The sequence below is a fragment of the Lathyrus oleraceus genome, chromosome 3 (assembly GCF_024323335.1).
Source record: "Lathyrus oleraceus cultivar Zhongwan6 chromosome 3, CAAS_Psat_ZW6_1.0, whole genome shotgun sequence".
Classification (NCBI taxonomy): domain Eukaryota; kingdom Viridiplantae; phylum Streptophyta; class Magnoliopsida; order Fabales; family Fabaceae; genus Lathyrus; species Lathyrus oleraceus.
Window position 1 is genome coordinate 273,082,620 of NC_066581.1, and position 11,605 is coordinate 273,094,224.

Here is an 11,605-nt window from a genome sequence, read left to right on the forward strand (position 1 = left end):
AAGACTGATCTTTCCGAAGAAGCTTGAATATAGGCGCACATGTGGCAGTCATGTGTGAAATGAATCTTGAGATATAACTCAAGCGGCCGAGAAAACCTCTGACTTACTTCTAAGTTTTGGGCACAGGGATCTCTTGTATCGCTTTGACCTTGGCCGGATCAACTTCAATACCTTTCTCGCTGACAATAAAGCCCAACAACTTACCTGAACGAACACCAAAAGTACACTTATTGGGATTCAAGCGGAGTTTGTACTTCCTCAAATGCTGGAATAACTTCAAAAAATGCTCAACATGTTCCTCTTCATCAATGGATTTGGAAATCATATCATCGACGTAAACTTCAATCTCTTTATGCATCATATCATGAAAAAGAGTAGTCATCGCTCTCTGGTAAGTTGCACCAGCATTCTTTAAACCGAAAGGCATCACTCTATAACATAATGTTCCCCAAGGTGTAATGAATATGGTCTTCTCCATATCTTCGGGTGCCATCTTGATCTGATTATATCTGGAAAATCCGTCCATAAACGAAAAGAATTTGAATTTAGTTGTATTGTCTACCAACATATCAATGTGTGGAAGAGGGAAATCATCTTTCAGACTAGCTTTATTCAAATCTCTATAATCAACGCATATACGGACTTTTCCATCCTTCTTCGGAACAAGCACAATATTGGCCACCCACTGCGGATACTCGGCCGTCACAAGGAAACCGGCATCAATCTGCTTTTGCACTTCTTCTTTGATCTTCACTGCCATATCAGGATGAGTCCTCCTCAACTTTTGCTTGACTGGCGGGCATTTTGGCTTCAACGGCAATCTATGCTCCACAATCTCAGAATCCAAACCAAGCATGTCTTGATAGTACCAAGCGAATACATCTGAATACTCTCGGAGAAGATCAATCAACCACTTCTTCACTTTTGGACATAGTCTAGACCCAACCTTGACTTCCTTCACATCATCTTCGGAACCCAAGTTAACTAATTCAATCTGCTCTTCGAATGGCTGAATGGCTTTTTCCTCGTGCTCAAGTAGACGAGGCAGTTCATCAGATACTTCTTCATCACTTCCTTCCTCGGCCTCAAACACAGGGAATTCAAAATTTGGTGAAGGAGTAGGATCATTGTATTCAATGGGTTTAGAAACCAACCTGCATAATGATTTGATATTTTGATTTTAGAGAAGTGATTTGTGACCAAATATTATGTAGATGGACAAATTATTATTTATTTACTTGTGTTTTTTGTGATTACCATTTTCAGAATAAAGCAAAAAGAAAAAAATGAAACATCATAGATGTGGATGAATAGAATTATATTTTATTGATGATTAAATTTGGAATGCCAAACAATGTTCACATCTCCCTTAGGCATAGGAGAAGGATTTTCAAAAACAATAAAATCAATTACTTAGATCGATGCACAATAATAGGAACATCAACAACAGTCCAATTATTGCAAGCTTTTCCATGCATCACAAAATTGGTGCAGTCTTCATCTTCATCACCCTCGATCACAGCAGCTAAGTGTTGTTCATTACCATAAATGAACCCTCCGCTACGGAAATTGGGTTGCACATCTTCAGCTCTAACCACAGATGATCCTCGTTGGAAACCCAAACCAGCCCTGCTCTTGTTGTCGGCGACCTCTACCATCTGGCCCCACTGATCAGACTTACCATTTTCATCAATTCTTTGCGCATCTTTGAATGAGGACATCGGTGCTCCAACTCTCTTTTCCTCATCAATAGACAAGGCTTAGAACGGGATTCCAATCTCATCCTCAGCTTCTACATAAGAGAAAGATGACAGGTGGCCTACCAACAAAGCCTTCTCCCCACCAACAATAACAAGCTTACCATTCTTGACAAATTTGAGCTTCTGGTGCAATGTTGAAGTAACTGCTCCCGCCGCATGTATCCATGGCCTTCCTAACAAGCAACTATAGGTCGGGTGGATATCCATTACTTGGAAAGTAATCTGGAAATCACTCGGACCTATCTTTACTAGAAGGTCCACCTCTCTTATAACAGTCTTGCGAGAACCATCAAATGCTTTGACGATCACACCACTATATCTCATAGGAGCTCCTTGATAAGAAAGCTTTGACAGATTTGATTTCGGGAGTACGTTCAATGAAGAACCAGTGTCAACCAAAATATTTGACAGAGCATCCTCCTTGCAATTTATTGAAATATGTAATGCCAAGTTGTGATTTCTACCCTCTTCGAGGAGTTCTTCATTACAGAGCTAAGATTGTTGCAGGTAGTGATGTTAGCCATAATATGATCAAGCTGATCCACCGTAACATCATGTTCCACATACGCTTACTCTAACACCTTCTGTAGTGCTTCTCTATGCGCTTCAGAATTCATAAGCAGAGACAACACTGAAATCTTGAGGGGGTCTGGAGCAGCTACTCCACCATATTAAACTCGCTTTTCTTGATTAATCGGAGTACCTCATCGTCATCATTAGGCTTCAAACCCCTGGATTCACCATACTGACACTTTGGAGTGCTAACAGGATCCACTACAGGCACATCAACCTTCTTATTAACAGACATATCTTTCACATTCTTAAGGAACACCGGCCCGAAGACACGACCACTACGGGTCACCTTAGTAACATCAACTATACTCACAACAGAACTGGTTATAGGCAAAGGAACCTCTTGACCATTCTCCAACATGGTAGCGTTGTACTGATATGGACAGCCTTATCGGATGCATACGGGACGGGGCCCGCTAACCGTATAACCAACAGCGATATCGATTTGTTGTTGACACTGTTACTGTTGTTGCTATCGAATTGAATCACCACTCTCTTTGGTGTCTTGAATATCGATATTATTACATTCACATCGTCATCCACGTGACGGGACTGGAGAATCTGAATCATGCCTTCATTCATCAACCTCTGGATGTCTCTCTTCACAACCATGCAACCTCTAGGATTGACACTGCAGATTGCACAACCATCATGGTCATGCTCACAATCGCTAACCAAACAGATATCCTTATGCATCCTCACCAAGGACCTTCTAATAAAGCGTACATCAAATACCTTGAACTCCCCAGGACAACCATCGACCATATTGACAGAAGGGTTACCATGGGTAGGTAGTGGATTAGCTTTGACATTTGGCGCACGGTCCTCAAAGGACACCATTCCACTCTTGACTAGCTTTTGGACTTCATACTTCAGGGGGTAACAATTCTCAATATCGTGACCAGGAGCTCCTTGGTGAAAGGCACAACGGAGTTCCGGTTTGTACCACCATGGAAGGGGTTCAGGAATCTGAGGCGGATTTCTTGGTTGCAAAAGGTTCTTGAGAACCAACGATGGATACAATTCAGCATAAGTCATAGGAATTGGGTCAAAAGAGACCTTCTTCCTCTCAAAGTGTTGTTGTTGATGATTGTCGGTATTGTTGTTGTTGTAGGTGTTTGTTCGTTGTTGTGGCGGTTTTTGAATTGGTGTTGACTGATTGTTAGAAAATACCGGAATTAGAGATGATACTTGATGATGGTGTTGATGGGGTGGTTGACTTCTTCTTACATGAGGCCTTCTCTGCCTCCCAACAAATATTGCATTAGTCTCGTTCTCTTTCTTCTTAGCAAAGTTGTTACCATACCTCTTGCTGGAAGAAACTTCCTCCCTAGATAATCGTCCTTCTCGGACACCTTCTTCTAGCCTCATCTCCATGTTTACCATCTCGGTAAAATCATTGGGGGCACTGGCAATCATCTGCTCATAGTAAAATGAGCTCAGGGTCTTGATAAAAATCTTGGTCATCTCCTTCTCTTCCAAAGGAGGGGTAATATGAGTGGCAAGCTCTCTCCATCACTGAGCGTACTCTTTGAACGTCTCCTTATCCTTTTGAGACAACGACCTCAATTGATCTCTATCTGGCACCATATCCATATTATATTTGTACTGCTTCACAAATGCTTCACCCAAATCATTGAATGTATGAACACTCGCACTGTCCAAACCCATGTACCACCTCAAAGCGGCAGCAGTCAGACTGTCTTGGAAATAATGAATCAATAACTAATCATTATCAGTTTGCATCGATATCTTTCTAGCATACATGACGAGATGACTGAGCGGATAGGTATTCCCCTTATACTTTTCAAAGTCAGGTATTGTTGATTCTAAGTGTTGGCAGCAATTTTGGTAAAACAAAGAGTGTTCACGAGATGTTATGTGTGATGTCTTAACATGAGATATCCTATGTACCTGCTGGAGTTCAAGAAGATGATAATGCAGGATTGTTTCAAAATGTCATACACAAGGTCATGGCATTTGATATGTTTGTACCTGCTGGAGTTTAAATGACAGACATGTTCATGCAGGATTTGTTTCAGTATGTCATACACAATGTCATGGCATTTGATATGGTTGTACCTACTGGAAGTTATAAAAGGAATTATGGAATTATACAGGATTTTTCCAGGATGTCATGACATCCTGTACACAGAAAATTCAGCGTGAATGTCTAGTGTTTTGTGATTGCACAATTAATGACAATCTATGTATGATTGAAGATTTGATTTGCAGGCGCATTCAATCATTGATTACAACCTGATTTACTTATTTTCCAAGGAGATCTAACCAGCTGTCATAAGAAGATTTGATTGGAAAATAGATTTAGGGTTTTCAGGATGTCCAAGCCCAGCTGAAAGCTTCTATAAAAAGGGACTTAGAAAACCTGTTTTACAACACAACCAATACTGAGCGAAATATAGAGAGAGAGAGCTAGGGTTTGTGTCTATTTAGTCGTAAGACTTGCAAGCCATTCAAGTCATCCTTTGATGATTGAATTGGACTGATTTGTGGTTGTAATTTGTCACTCTAAAGCTGTTAAGCAAGAGTGTGTGTCTACTTGATCAAAGTTGTGAAGCAAGACCAAGTGTGTGTCTTCTTGATCAAAGATGTGAAGCAAGATCAAGAGTGTGTCTTCTTGATTGAAACTGTGAAGTAAAATCAAGAGTGTGTTATTGAAAAGTGTTTTCTTTTCTCAAGGGATTGTTGTTTAAGATCACAGGTGTGATTGTAGGGAAGTGAGTGGGTTCTCATATCTAAGAGTGCTTAGGTAGAAATTGCATGGGTAGAGATTAGGTGAGAAAGACTGTAACTTGTTGAAGTGTACGGAGAGTCTTTAAACTGATTCTATTTTAGTGAATTTCCTTCCTGGCTTGGTAGCCCCCAGATGTAGGTGAGTTGGACCGAACTGGGTTAACAATTGCTTGTGTTTTTTGCTTTACCAATCTGTATCTTTATCCTATTTGTGTTACTCAGATATTAGTGTCGTGACATTACCTTCGACATCTCATATCTGATACCAGAATTTCAATTGGTATCAGAGTAGGCATCATGCTCTGGTTCTGGGTGAGATCTAGGGACAATACTTTCTGGTACAATGGAGAGAGATGGAGGATCTGTTCACAGGCCACCAATTTTGGATGGTTCTAACTATGACTATTGGAAACCTCGAATGGTATCCTTTCTAAAATCTCTTGATAACAAGGCTTGGAAGGTTGTGTTAACAGGCTGGGTACATCCTGTAATTACTAAAGAAGGAGAAGCCACAACTAATAAGAAACCTGAAGAACAATGGTCCAAGGAGGAGGAGGATCTAGCCCTTGGAAATTCTAAAGCATTGAATGCAATATTCAATGGAGTAGACAAGAATATTTTCAGGTTGGTAAACAATTGTGAAGTGGCTAAAGATGCTTGGGACATTCTCAAGACCACTCATGAAGGCACCTCTAGAGTAAAGATGTCTAGACTATAGCTGCTCACCTCCAAGTTTGAAAATTTAAGGATGAAAGAAGATGAAAATATTCATGAATTTCATATGAGTATCCTTGAAATTGCCAATGCCTTAGGAGCCCTGGGAGAGAAGATGTCAGATGAAAAACTGGTAAGAAAAATACTCAGGTCACTCCCTAATAGATTTGTTATGAAGGTGACTGCCATAGAAGAGTCTCAAGACATCTCCAACATGAGGGTTGATGAGCTAATTGGTTCCCTCCAAACGTTTGAGATGGGATTAAATGATGGTTCTGAAAAGAAAACCAAAAGCATGGCCTTCATGTCAAACACAGAAGAGGAAAATAGTCAGGATGGTGATGAAGATTTGGCCAATGAAGTAGCAATGTTGGGAAGACAGTTCAACAAACTGTTGAAAAAGATGGATGTAAGATCTAAGGAAAATGTCAAGAACATCTCATCTGACAACAGGAAATCCAACAATGCTGGAAGAAGAGCAAGATCAGATGATAATCCCAAAGAAGGAAAAGAGGTACAGTGCTATGAATGTGATGGGTATGGACACATCAGGACTGAATGTGGAACCTATCTCAAGAAGCAGAAGATGAGTCTTGCTGCCACTTGGTCTGATGAGAGTGAAACAGAGGAAGCTGCAAACCTTGTGACTGCATTGACAGGAAGATGGGGATCTGATGAAGACTCAAGTGATGATGAAGTAACCTTTGAAGAGTTGGCCTCTACCTACAGAAAGTTGTGTCACAAAAGTGTAGAGTTGTGCAAACAAGTTGAAAGCCAGAAGAAGGAAATAACTCAACTTGAGAATGAGAAGGTAGAATACTTGGAAACCAGCTCCAAATTACAAATAGAAGCAGTGGTTCTGAATGCTAAGCTAGATGAAAATCAACAAGCTGATAGTCAGAAAATAGTACAGCTGGAGAGTGAGAAGGCAGACCATGTGAAAACCATCTCCAAGTTGAAAACTGAAGCTATGTACTTAAATTCTAACCTAGAAGAGATGACCAAGTATGTAAGGATGTTAAGCAATGGATCTGACTCCTTAGACAAGATTCTCCAAACTGGACAAATAACAGGAGACAAATCTGGCATTGGGTATAATGATTCTAAGCCTGAGAGCAGTTACACTGGTTGCAAACCTCAAGCCAAACCTAAGTGCATCCATAATAAAAGTAAAACTGTGATGTCACATCATATGTCACAACATCAGAGGAGAAGACAGCAGAAAGGGAAACACCAAAGATGGAGATGCCATTACTGTGGGAAATTTGGTCACCTTAAGCCTTTCTGCTATAAGCTGTATGGTTATCCTAGCCTTGTTCATCATCAGACTCACTATCAACCCAGACCCAAACAGCACAGGCCTATCATCAAGAAGCAATGGGTGCCTAAGACTAATGTTACAAGTCTAATAGCTCACATTCCCCTCAGAGTCTCAGCCAAAGAAGAGTGGTATTTTGATAATGGATGTTCCAGACACATGACTAGAAACAAAGACCTGATTACTGAACTTCATCCTCATGCCATAAGCTATGTAACCTTTGGTGATGGAGAAAAGGGTGAAATCAAGGGGATAGGCAAGCTTGATTGTCCTGGAGTGCCTAAACTGGACAAAGTCCTACTAGTGAAGGGCTTGACTGCAAATCTAATAAGCATCAGTCAACTATGTGATCAAGGTCTGAATGTTAACTTCACCAAAACTGAATGTCTGATTACTAACAAATACAATGAAGTGATCGTGAAAGGAATCAGGACCAAGGACAATTGTTACATATGGAACTCTTAAATTGGTTATTCCTCAAAGTGTACCTATGTCAAAGGAATGAAGATGAGTATATCTGCTAGAGGGACTCTCAAGAGTGATGAAAGACAAGTCTGTGGGAAATGTCAGACAAGGATGTCACACCAGGAGCTCAGACTTAACATCACCTTCAAAGAAGAAAAGCTCATGATGGCTCAAATAGATAGGAGGTTGGATCAGATGGGTGAACATGTTACTAGTCATATGCAGTCTGAAGTTGGAAAGAGCTTTGTTGGATTTGGGCTACAAGTCAAGCAAATAGAAGGGCCTATGTATCTATCTCAAAGCAAATGGGCCAAGAGCAATGTTGAGAAGATTGAGATGGAGAGTGAAAGGACACCTGCTCCTACACATTTGAAAGATGAAAATGGTGTTTATGCTGAAGATATTGCAGATGATAGCAGCTGTTCTCAACAGGGTTGGTTGAAACTACTGATGATTGCATACAATGTCACACACGATGTCATGACATTGTATTATGACAACCTGAATGCTACAACTATGTCCAAAAATCATATTCAGCATAGTTGGACCAAGCACATTATTTGCTGTCATCACTCCATTAGAAAATTTGTGAAAGACAAATTCATAGCTCTAAAGCATGAAATGCAATCAGCTGACAAGTTTGCAAGAGATTTGAGTGATAATCAATTTGAGTATGTAAGAAGGAAATTAGGGATTTGGATTTTTGAAGAATTATGGCAATTAATATGGTGTGGAAAAGGTAACAAAAATATTATCTGCCCAATTAAAATAAAGAGCCACATTAATGATGAATCATTCCCTAGCATTGGAAATAGTATCTATGCAAATTGCACACTCTACCTGAACACAACTCTTTCCATCTTCATCAAACTTCTTAGAGAACCTCTGCTAGGGCAAAGAAATTTCTCTCAAAAGCTCAACAACATGTCTCAACATCCTTCATCGTCTGGATCAAAACCCACTCATCATGCAATGACTCCCTCCATGGAGTTTCTAGATGAAGACGTGTTAGATGTTATTCCTCTGTGTATGAATACCAGGTAACGCCCCATGTTCTTCTTCCATGGCTGGAAGTAAGCAAGGTAACAATCCTGAAAAATCTCCTCATAAAGATGACATACACTTTACTGGTCGTACTATTAGAAACCTAGTTACTAGGATTCTAAATGAAGAGCATACAGACAAGGGTGTTTCTACCCCTCTGTCCAGAAGGGACCCCTCTCCTGAGGTGGAAACCCAAGCTGAGAAAGATGATGACTCATCTAAGTCAGAAAAGGAAGTAGCTGCTGAGGGATTATGTTCTCTTGGTAAAAATTTACCTAGCAAGAAACCAGCAAGTATGTCTCATGAAACTGCTGAGGATATTGTTAATTTGGAGGAAGAGAGTTCAGAGGAAGAGGATGACACTTTGGTTCACCATGTAAAACCAAGTGCTGCTAGGAAATTGAAGACTAGAAAAGGGAAAAGTGTGGCTGAAATGATGACAGCCAGGACTAGGAAGAAGACTGCTGGTGTAGGACCCTCCAAATCATGGAGCAAGGTTGAGGTTAGGAAGAGGAAAGAAAGAGATAGTTCTGACTCTGAAGAGGATGTCGAAGACGATGTCCCAGACATTTCCCCTACTAAAAGGCAGGCTGTTAAGAAGTCTCTAGGAAAAGTGGCTGCTGTGCACTTAGACAATATCTCCTTTCATTTAGAAGATGGTGCTGCAAAATGGAAGTTTGTCATTCAGAGGAGGGTAGCGGTTGAAAGAGAGCTGGGCAAAGAGGTTGTTGAGGTGAAGGAAGTCATGGAGTTAATTGAGGCTGCTAGTCTTATGAAGACATTTGTTGGTTTAACCCAATGTTATGAGGGGTTGGTAAAAGCATTTGTTGTGAATATCCCTGAGGATATTTCTGAACGCAACAGGGAATTCTGCAAGGTGTTTGTAAGGGGTAGATGTGTGAGATTCTCGCCAACCATTATCAACAAGTTCCTAGGGAGAGGAACTGATGGAGGAATGGATTTAGAGACTACAGACAATGAGGTCTGTAGGACTATTACAGCTGGCCAAGTTAAGGAATGGCCTAGTAGGAATCACCTATCAGCTGGCAAGCTAACTGTCAAGTATGCCATCTTACACAAGATTGGTTCAGCCAACTGGGTGCCTACTAATCATATCTCTACCATCTCCATTGGTCTTAGAAGAATCATTCATGCTATTGGAACCAGGATAGACTTTGACTTTAGAAAGTTTATGTTTGATCAAACTATCAGACATGCCTCCACAAATGATGTGAAGTTGCCCATTGCCTTCCCATCCATTATTTGTGGTATTATCTTGAGCCAACAACCAGGCATTCTTAATACAAGTGACATTCCAAGAAGAAGAAAGCCCCCACTGTCCATTCATTATAAGCTGTTTGAGGGAAGTCATGTCAATGATGTTGTCATGACATCTGCCAGAAAGGAGCCTGCATCTCAAGGGAGTTTAATTGATCAATTAAAAGATACCTGTAAGGAACTGGATAATGTTATAAGGATAGCCAAGGAAAGAAAAGAAGCTTTGGCAGTTCTTATTAGGAGCCTAGAAAAGGAAGAAATGGAGAAGGCTGGTGAAGATTCAGATGCCAATACCTCAAGAGAGAGGTCAAAAGCTCAATCCAGTGGCAGCTTTGAAAGCTTTGAAGGCTCTCAAGGTGAATGTGATACTTCTTCCTCTGATTGATGGTTCCCCCTTGTGTTGAAGACTGAAGTTGAAGACTGTGTGAGGTGTGTTGTGGTGAAGACTGTTCTAGTGTGGTTGTTCTGGTGTTGATGTTATGGAAGTTGTTTCCCCTGCTGTGTTTGGATCCTGAAGTTTTTATTGTTTTCTGTTTAAATGTGTAATTTGTGGCAGTCCTCATTGATGCCTGTTTGTAATATTTTGGGCTCTTAATGAGTTCCATGGATTTGTTCATTATCTCAGCTATCACAGCTGTGTATAATTGTGGTATGTATCTCCTGAACAATTATGTTTTAACATTTTTAATGTTATAACATCTGATCTGACATTCTCCGCTAGGCTAATTGACATTTATTTTGTCTAATTGGTCACCTTTGGTAAATTTTGACTAAAAAGGGGGAGAAGTGTTGATGTGGAAGCAGTTAAAGTTGTGGAGCTGTGAGGAGATGTATTGTTCTGTTTACAGATGTCAAAGGGGATGTCTGATGTGGTGCACAGGTGTTGATGTTGAAGCAGATGTCAGAATGACATTCTGATTGTTACAGGTGTTGTGGTTATAGGTGTTGTTATTATCAAAGGAGATGTTTGTGATGCACAGATTTAGGGGGAGAAGAAGTACCCTTGTGCATTTGTGTGTCTTACTAGTTGCATCCATAACTAGTAGTTTTGTTTCTGTTGCACAAATTTAGGGGGAGGAGAAGTACCCTTGTGCATGTGTGTATTACTAGTATCTATTTCTAGTAATTGTGTTTGCTTCTGCTGCTGTTTAAACTGTTGTTTAAGTGCTGATAGTTTCTCTTGTGAACAAAAAGAACAGATATATGTTTTAGCCAAAATTTGCCAAAGGGGGAGTTTGTTGATTCTAAGTGTTGGCGGCAATTTTGGTAAAACAAAGAGTGTTCACGAGATGTTATGTGTGATGTCTTAACATGAGATATCCTATGTACCTGCTGGAGTTCAAGAACATGATAATGCAGGATTGTTTCAGAATGTCATTCATAAGGTCATGGCATCTGATATGTGTGTACCTGCTGGAGTTTAAATGACAGACATGTTCATGCAGGATTGTTTCAGTATGTCATACACAATGTCATGGCATCTGATATGGTTGTACCTGCTGGAAGTTATAAAAGGAATTATGGAATTATGCAGGATTTTTCTAGGATGTCAGACCCGATGTCATGACATCCTATACACAAAACATTCAGTGTGAATGTCTGGTGTTTTGTGATTGCACAATTAATGGCAATCTATGTATGATTGAAGATCTGATTTGCAGGCGCATTCAATCATTGATTACAACCTGATTTACTTATT